The sequence below is a fragment of the Nicotiana attenuata genome, unplaced genomic scaffold, assembly GCF_001879085.1.
Source record: "Nicotiana attenuata strain UT unplaced genomic scaffold, NIATTr2, whole genome shotgun sequence".
NCBI lineage: Eukaryota > Viridiplantae > Streptophyta > Magnoliopsida > Solanales > Solanaceae > Nicotiana > Nicotiana attenuata.
This window is the reverse complement of record NW_017671092.1, coordinates 344,352-352,272: the sequence shown is the minus strand read 5'-3', so window position 1 is coordinate 352,272 and position 7,921 is coordinate 344,352.

The following is a 7,921-nucleotide window of genomic DNA, read 5'->3' as shown; positions in this document are numbered from 1 at the left end:
TCGAGGTATATTGAATTAGAGTGGGTACGAACCTGGTAAAGGACTCGGCAAGAATCTCCAAGGGATTTCTAAACCTATAAAACTCAAGAAACATGGCACTACCTTCGGTCTGGGATACGAATACACCTGGGAAGAGTTCAACAATTGGTCGCCACTATGGCGCGGCCCTTACTACCCATTAGAGTAACCGATACCGCACCTGGAGCAGAATTTCAAACAGGCTGACGTCATCTATGGGACAGACGAAGAAGAAGCACTCGCAGCAGTAAATAACTTGTTTTTAGAGGACAGTGATATGGATTGCTGTGTTATTCTCGAGGAGGAGGGGGAGGAAGGCCCTTCCATACAAGCCGTGAGTAGAGGGGAATACCTCAAAAATTGGACCATCAGGACTACCAGAGTCCGACGAGCCTCGGGGTAGCAAGGCAAAAACAAGCACTATTCACTGTTTTATTTACTGAATGATTTTTCTTTTTTGCATTTTTCAATAAGATCTTCAATGTTAAAAACAATTATTCAATTAATCAAAGCATGTTTGATTTTTCCAATGAATTAATATTTATTTCCATCATTTTCTCCTTATTTACTTACACAGTATTACTATTACTTATCTTGATGAACCAATGACTGTGACATGCAATGAGACGATGCAACAAACGGACCTTGATTCAAAAGAGGATGATATACCAGAGGAAATTGTCAAAGACGTTGAGAACTTTGAGAATAGACCTAAGTCCAACCTGGACGAGACAGAGATTGTTAACTTGGGAGATGCAGAAAACGTCAAGAAAACACGAATCAGCGTTCACTTATCGCCATCAGAGAAGAAAGCATACACAGAATTCCTAAAGGAATATGAGGACATATTCGCCTGGTCGTATGATGACATAACTGGTCTAAGTACGTCTATTGTGGCCCATAAACTGCCAACCGATCCGACATGTCCACAGATAAAGTAAAAGCTCAGAAAGTTCAAGCCTGATATGAGTTTGAAAATCAAGGAAGAAGTCACTAAGCAAGTCAAAGCTAAGGTTCTCAGGGTAGTGGAATACCCGACATGGCTAGACAACATCGTTCCAGTACCAAAGAAGGACGGGAAGGTCAGAGTCTGTGTCGACTACCGGGATCTCAACCGGCCCAGTCCGAAAGATAACTTCCCTTTGCCGAATATACACATCCTGATTGATAATTGCGCCAAACATGAGTTGCAATCATTTGTAGATTGTTTCGCTGGTTATCATCAGATTTGGATGGATGAAGAATATGCTGAGAAAATGGCTTTCATCACGCCATGGGGAATGTATTGTTACAAGATGATGCCATTCGGCTGAAGAATGCAGGGGCCACCTACATGAGGGCCATGACAACCATTTTCCATGATATGATACACAAGGAGATAGAGGTATATGTGGATGATGTTATTATCAAATCCAAGAACGCCACTGACCACATAGAAGATCTGAGGAAGTTTTTCAATAGACTACGAAGGTACAACTTGAAACTAAACCCCGCAAAGTGTGCATTTGGGGTTCCCGCTGGAAAGTTGCTTGGGTTCATTGTGAGCCGCCGAGGAATAGAACAGGATCCATCGAAGGTCAAAGCCATTCAAGAATTACCACCGCCAAAGAACAAGAAAGATGTGATGAGTTTCCTGGGAAGGCTGAACTACATCAGCCGATTCATAGCGCAGTCTACAGTTATCTGTGAGTCGATCTTTAAAATGTTAAAGAAGGACGCCGCCACCAAATGGACCGATGACTGCCAAAAGGCCTTCGATAGAATCAAGGAGTACCTATCAACACCACCAGTCCTAGTTACTCCTGAGCCAGGTAGACCCTTACTGCTATACCTTGCAGTGTTAGATAGAGCTTTCGGCTGCGTTTTGGGGCAGCATGATGAAACGGGGAGAAAGGAACAAGCCATTTATTATCTCAGCAAGAAGTTCACTCCATACGAAGCCCGGTATTCTCTTTTGGAACGCACCTGCTGTGCTTTGACTTGGGTAGCTCAGAAGCTGAGACATTACTTCTGTGCCTATACCACGTACCTCATATCAAGGATGGATCCTTTGAAGTACATCTTTCAGAAGCCCATGCCCACTGGCAAGCTAGCCAAGTGGCAAATCTTGTTGGTGAGTTCGACATTGTCTACATAACTCAGAAAGCGGTCAAGGGACCGGCACTGGCAGACCACCTTGCCAAAAACCCTGTGGATGGAGAATACGAACCTCTGAGAACGTATTTTCCTGATGAAGAGGTATCATTCATAGGAGAAGACATTGCAGAATCCTATGACGGTTGGAGAATGTTCTTCGATGGAGCAGCAAACTTCAAAGGAGTTGGCATAGGAGCGGTCTTGGTATCAGAATCCGGTCAGCATTATCCAGTGTCTGCCAAACTCAGGTTCCCCTGCACCAACAATATGGACGAGTATGAAGCCTGCATCTTAGGGCTCAAAATGGCCATTGACATGAACATTCAAGAGCTGCTAGTAATTGGAGATTCAGACTTACTTATACATCAGGTACGAGAAGAATGGGCAACCAAGAACTCCAAGATACTCCCGTATCTGCATCATGTACAGGAATTAAGAAAGAGGTTCAAGAAGACGGAATTCCGACATGTTCCCAGAATCCAGAATGAGTTCGCCGATGCACTAGCTACCCTATCATCCATGATACAGCATCCCGACAAGAATTTCATTGACCCCATTCCGGTGAAAATTCATAATCAGCCAGCTTACTGTGCCCATATTGAAGAGGAAGCAGACGGAAAGCCTTGGTTTCATGATATCAAGGAATATTCGGCGAAAGGGGAGTACCCGGAGCTTGCCAATCATACTCAGAAATGCACACTTCGGAGATTGTCCAACAACTTCTTTCACAACGGAGGAATCCTGTATAGGAGGACTCCTGATTTGGGACTATTAAGATGTGTCGACGCAAAGGAAGCGTCCAAGCTACTACAGGAAATTCATGCAGGGACCTGTGGTCCACATATGAATGGTTTTGTCTTAGCAAAGAAGATACTCTGGGCTGGTTACTTTTGGATGACTATGGAAACAGACTGCATCCAGTATGTCCGAAAATGCCATCACTGCCAGATACATGCAGATATGATAAAGGTACCTCCGAGCGAGCTCCACACAACAAGCTCACCATGACCGTTCGCCGCTTGGGGAATGGACGTCATTGGACCAATCGAGCCTTCCGCTTCCAACGGACACAGGTTTATCCTAGTGGCAATTGACTATTTCACCAAGTGGGTCGAAGCAGCATCTTACAAAGCAGTGACTAAGAAAGTCGTGACAGACTTCGTCCGCGATCCTATTATTTGTCGATTCGGTATCCCGGAGTCAATCATCACTGATAATGGCTCCAATCTCAACAGTGACTTGATGAAAGCCATGTGTGAAACCTTCAAGATCAGAAACAAGAATTCCACAGCCTACAGGCCTCAAATGAATGGAGCCGTAGAAGCCGCCAACAAGAATATTGTGAGCACGTGATTTTTGCCCTATACGAATTACTCCCATATTTTCAAAACAAAATAATTTCTTTCAGTGTCTGCAATTCTGTGCATTTTCGTGGCATTTTCTGTTAATTGTGTGCATTTTTGTCTGTGCATTTTAATTGGTGAAAAATACAAAAAATATATGTTGCATTTGCATTTAGGTTCCAATTTTATATTTTTTTTTAGGTTAATTATTTAATTAATGTTACAAAATGGAAGAAAATAACAAAAATAGTTCATTTTTGTCATTTTTAACTTTTAATTTTTGAATTTGTCATAGTTTTCTTTTTAAATTAGAACTTAATTGATTTTGAGAAAAGTAATTAGTTAGTTTTTGGATTCAAATCAGTTCTTTTATGTTAACTTGCATCTGAAAATAAAAAAAATAAAAAAAAAAGAAAAGAAGAAGAAAAGAAAAGAGGAAAAGATTTTGGAAAAAAGGAGATCAGGTTTTTCATTTGGGCCAAAAATAACTAAAAATTGCCAAGCCAAAACCCCACACCCGTCAAAACCACATAACCCGGCCCAAAACCACTAAAAGACCCGGTCCAGACCCCCCTCCCCCCCCCCCCCACCACCAAAAACGACCCGTTTCATTTGAAATGAATCCTAGCCGTCTAGGTTAAACGATCCAACGGTTCTTAACTGAGGATCGTTTGGTATATTAATGTCTGAACGTTGCCCACCCCCCTCTCTCAGAACCCCCCCCCCCCCACAACCCGACTCTACACCCTTCCGTAACGCCGCCGTCAGCCGCCGCCGAAAGTCGCCCCACTGCGGCGGCAAGTCTCCGATGACCGTGAAATTAACACCTCAATTTCCGCTTTGCCTTCTCATCTCAAATCCACACCCAGTTTCCCTCAAAACTCGCCCAAACCCTCCGAATATTGATTTGAAATCAGCAACCCTAGCGCCGCCACAATTTCTCTGGTGGCGGCGCCACCACCAAACCGTCCCAAAATCACACCCTATGACCTCCTCGTCCCCCTTATCCTAAATCCACACTCAATTTCTCTCAAATACCCCTAAAACCGTTTGAATTTTAAATCTAGGGTTCCAGAAGTCCAAGTCCTAAATTGATGCATGAGGGTCTCTCTCGAGTTTTGTTTGGTTTCGTCCCTAATAATGCTGTCTATTTGCTCTTGCCAAGAACAAATGGGTGACGTTATTTGGAACGAAGTCAATGGTTCAAGTCCTAGGGTCGATTCTGTTCAAATAGGTAAGTGCTTATTCCTTCCTTTTGATTTTCTTTCAGTTGATTCATCTTCCTCCTCATCCCCTTTCCCTTAGGTTGAAATTCATGTTCGTGTCTGGGTTCGAATTGGGTCTTGTTCCTGTTCTCCTGTTAATTGAACTCTATAAGTCTTGCTCCATTCGTTTTGTGTTAATTTCTATGATTATTAAACTTGAATGTTTTTGTCAGTTAATTTAGGGTTAAATTTGTTAAATCATTGTTTAGTTTAATTACGATAAATTTTGTGACTATAGTTCTGTTTAAATATTGGTTTAATGATCCTGTGAACGCTCGTGTGTTTGATTCATGTTTTGTTTGTTTTCAATTTTAAAAAGTTCTGCAATTCTTTTAAGAGTTTTCATCTTTTGATCTGTTTAAAGCTTTTGCATTTGATAAGTCCTGTTTGTCACACCTCAAGAAATCTTAGGGGAGTCAACTGTTAGTCTAGAAACTTTAGGTGGTCTCAAAGGAAGGGGCAGGGTTTGGGAAAAGGGTAATTCAGGGATTTTAGGTTGAGAAAGAATCATTTCTGTTCGGAAGAAGTTTCTAGAGGATAAGGTGAGCATGAGTCTGTTAGGGAGCAGTGATTTTCAGATATTTTAAAGGGGTAAAGAGGGAATTGGTTAGTTAGGCTAGGGCTGCCTTAGGCATGCCTATATAAAGACCTCTTACCTTTCATTCTAGGGGCCATTAGCAATATAATTCAGAGATACAAACGAAAAAATATTGTTCTCATTGAGTTTTCTTTCCTTTGATTTTTGAAGTCTTCTGAAATAATTTCTGAAAAGCTTGAGGATTGATATGGATTAAGCTTCATGCTATTTTATGTGTTTAGAAGGGTTTTTGGGTTTGAAGTTTACTGATGTTACTGTTTCATTGAAATATATTTTCTCAGAATTTTTACTTTTCTGTAATGATTTCTAGCCTATTTGGCAATGAAATAGTTTGAGTTTGGTATCTCAAAGTTGGTTTGAAGCTTTGGCTGGTTGATTCCTGGTTGCTACACATCAGTTTTGAGTTTTGGAGTATTTCCAGTAGGTTTTCTGGGTTTTGCTGAAGCTAACTCCTACTGCTGCCTTGCTGACCCTCATTTGCTATTTCATTTTCAATTTCCAGGTATTATTCAGCCCTATGGACATCACATAATGTGTAATGCAAAGCTTGGATTGAAATAAGATGAAGTGTAGTGCTTATTCACTGAAATTCATCTTTGTTCCTTCAATTTTTTGTGATCAGCATACCATGTTTGGATTTTGATTGTTATATTTGTCATTATATGGGTTGTAATTGAAGTCTATATTACTCTAGCTTAGTATACGTGATCATCTAAATGTGAAGAGTTTAATTCTCGCATTTGTTCGAAATCCCCCCCCCCCCCCGATTTGTTTAACTGTGTTGTTATAACGTCTTAGCATGTTTTTCAATCAAGTGATTAAGTTTGTTTAGTTGTTATGTGAAGAATTATCTAAAAAAATGAGATAGTGACTGCATGAAGGATCACTCTCATTAAAGATCAGCGTAATTGACAAACGGATTCAGATCGCTCTAGGATAAACCTTTTAATTTGTGTTATAATTAGAATATGTATAAAAAATTTTGTGCCCTGATCCATGTGATTAATTGAATCAGCTAGTCGGGTTGCCTTTTCTTTTGTGTGATTTGATCAACTGTTCATAGTATTGGGCCAGTTCGGTGGCCCACATTCGTTTTGTGGAATTTATGAGGTTAAGCCAAGATGTGAGGGCTGATTGTTAGATAAATAAAAGTTAGATTTCCAACAGTTAGGAATTGAACATGGAAACCATTCTAACGTGCTTGTGCTTTTGGCAGTGCAAGAACGTTTGAGTCTCTATTTCAACAAATTTTTTATCCATGGCCCTCATAAGATTAGATTCAAGAACTAACACTTGTAAAAAGGGTTGAGGTGTTCCATGCCAAATAAACCCTCAAATGCATGGCCCTCACTTAATTAATATTTTAATCCTTAGAATTCGAGGCGTGCCATTTAGCAAAATTCCATGGCCCTCGCAAAGCTAGAAACGCGTAGTTGCTTCAGGCGCGTACTTTAATAATATTACCTTCCTAAACTCGGGTGCACATTTATGTGACCCAAATCCAAATCTCAACGTTAGATAAAATGTGTTATGGGCTACGGGTGCATTTATGTGACGTGGTCCGAAACATATTTTAAATGACGTTGCAATCCTCCTTTAATTAATTAAATAAAACGGTTAAAGTTAAAATGCACATAGGTTTGAACATGTACTAAAATCAGATATTATGCCAATTATAGCAGTTGAGCGACCGTGCTAGAACCACGGAACTCGGGAATACCTAACACCTTCTCCCGGGTTAACAGAATTCCTTACCCGGATTTCTGGATCGCGGACTGTAATACAAAGTCAACCCTTTCCTCGATTCGGGATTTGACCCGGTGACTTGGGACACCATAAATCTCCCAAGTGGCGACTCTGAATCTTTTTAATAATATAATCCCATTTCGATTGTCACTTCAAGTTGGAAATAACTCCCTTTATTATACCCTTACGGGGGTGTAGGTAAAAAGGAGGTGTGACAGCTCTGGCGGCTCTGCTGTGGACAAGAACCCAGAATTTCTGGTTCAGGGTTCAGAATTCGAGCTTAGATAATTGTTGTAGTTGGCTTTGTTTATTATTTGATTTTATTACATGTTTGGGACTAATGTGCAAATGTTGCTTTTTACTGCTTTGATATTATCTGAACTGTATATAAACTGCTACGAAACCCTTCTATTTTCCCTCCTGAGGAGTGCACGCTGGTCGTGACTTCTTTCTGTTAGTGTCATATCCCAAATAGGACGAGGCTCGGACAAGTTGCAAAGCCGGAGGATCTTTTGGTTACCGGTACGCAGCCCCCCCCCCCCCCCGGCTCGAGTTGTCCACTCGGGTAGACCAGGTCTAGAACAATAAACTCAGGTTTTAAACCTAGAATAACTCAGCCTCATGCCGGATCCCTAGTAGGAGCGATTTGTTGCATCACGTGCATTTGACTTAGGGGACTCAACACAGGGGTTGGGTCCGTCTAGAACAGGTATACCCAAAATAACAGACCATCCTGATGCATATTTTACGTGTTATTTGTTGCATTTATTTGCTTCGGGTTTGCATGTTGACCGGCTTTTGAGTGATGGGAGAAA